The sequence below is a fragment of the Sinocyclocheilus grahami genome, unplaced genomic scaffold (assembly GCF_001515645.1).
Source record: "Sinocyclocheilus grahami isolate Dianchi unplaced genomic scaffold, SAMN03320097.WGS_v1.1 scaffold40.1, whole genome shotgun sequence".
Lineage (NCBI taxonomy): Eukaryota > Metazoa > Chordata > Actinopteri > Cypriniformes > Cyprinidae > Sinocyclocheilus > Sinocyclocheilus grahami.
In genome coordinates this window covers 2,449,960-2,452,076 of record NW_015505219.1, presented here as the reverse complement: position 1 = coordinate 2,452,076, position 2,117 = coordinate 2,449,960, and positions in this window count along the sequence as shown.

Sequence of the window (2,117 nt, the reverse complement as noted above, 5' to 3'; positions counted from 1 at the left end):
TACAATTCGGTTTCCTTGTTCATTTTGATTTATTTTCAGTTTGGTGTTGGCATTTGACAGACATTTCAATTTAACAGATACATTCTGCTTCTGGTGTTGTTTTGATGACTTATTTTTCGATTCTTAACTTCGATTTCTTTGTTCACTTGGAAAGACTTGACACATCCTGAAACACAGAGAACAATATGTCATTGCAATCAGTTACTAACAACCTAACAGGTGAAAATAACTATTAGTTAAACAAAATATTAAACAAATCATGCATCCATGCTTCCACAAAACATGCTTGTATAGTTACTGAAATTTGATCCCGAGGTAGTAATGTAGTCTAGTAATGATCTGATTTGGGAAGTATAACAAATCATAAATACTGATATGGAACCTAAAGCCAGGGACACACTTAACGACTACCTGAATCATTCTAAGACTGAACTGAAAACACTTATGATTTTAAATGCTGACTGTAAACACCAACTGAACGCAAATGGCTCTGACACATTTGGGTGTGATCAGTTTTAAGTATCAAATTACATTCATAACCAGCCTTACAGTAGTGTAGTGTGTTCCTGGCTTAGCTAATTAACTGAACTAATCTCAGCTGGCAAGATGGCTGGTTCACATGTACCTGGCTAACACATGTACCTGACTAATTTGCTAACATGGGGCCAGGCCACAGTGCATTTTGGTATTATAATATCATATTAGCATATGTGAATAGCAATTAAAGAAACCACTCACCATTTCTCCAGTGTAACAATTCCACAGTCGTCGTCGTCGTCGTCTTCTTCTTCTTTGGTGTTTATTGGCGGTTGGCAAACCAACTTGTAGGTGCATTACCGCCACCGACTGGACTGGAGTGTGGAACAGAATACGTGCTTATAGGATTGACAATGCAAGAAGGGGAAGAAAAAATTAAATAAATAAATAATTAATAATTAATAATATAATAAATAACTTAAAATAAATAAATAAACAGATTTTAATAATAATAATAAAAAATACAATTAATAAAATTATTTTACTTAACTTCGTTTCTTTAATAAACTTAATGATGTAATCATATATAGCCTTTTCCCCTAGAATGCCAGTTATAGAGAAGTCTTTGTGATCAACCTTCTTTAATGACTGAATAAAATGGCATCTTTCTTTGTTGTATTTCCTGCAATGAAGCAGTACATGTTCAGCTGTTTCTTGCTGACTACAACAAATACATTCCCCAGTTGGGTGCTTGCCAATTTTAAACAATGTACTATTAAGTCCTGTGTGACCTATTCTCAGACGAGTTATAATATTCCCTTCCTTACGGTTCCTGCTCTCCCTCCTCCCAGCACCAACTTGTTTTTGTATATTATATAAATGTCTACCTGTTTCAATACCATCCCAATATACCTGCCATACTGATTGTGCATATTTCCTGATGTACGCTTTAGCTTCTGCTTTACTTAATGGAACTTGTAGATCAACCTGTTTTAATTTTAGAGTTTGTTTAGCTATAATATCCACCTTCTCATTCCCTTGCACACCAACATGAGCAGGAACCCAAATTAATTGCATTGATGTGATGTGACATGTGGCCAAGTATGGTGACCCATACTCAGAATTAGTGCTCTGCATTTACCCAAAGGAACCCAAATGAATTGCATTGATATGCCCTTAACCTTTAAATTATACATCTTATGGAATATTTCATTAATTATGTCCATCCTAAAAGATGATCTGCCAGATCTTATGCTTTCCAGTGCGGAGTAACTATCAGATGCAATAACTGTGTTATTAATTTCCTTCTCCTCTATCCACTGCAGGGCCAATAATATCGCCAATAACTCTGTAGCATAAACTGACAAATGATTAGTAACTCTTTTCTTAATATAATAACCATTCATTGGAATATATACAGCTGCACCTGCATATCCTGTATCCGGATCTTTCGATCCATCCGTAAATAAAAACACTGACCCTTGGAAATGCCTCTCAAAATAATTCTGCACTATATACCACACTGGAATTTGTTTAGATTTGTCATTTATTTCCCGCTGTATATTGAGGTCAACAGTTGGCATGGGGAATAACCAGGGAGGAATGGAGGATATTGAGCCTGTATTGATGTACTGTAATAG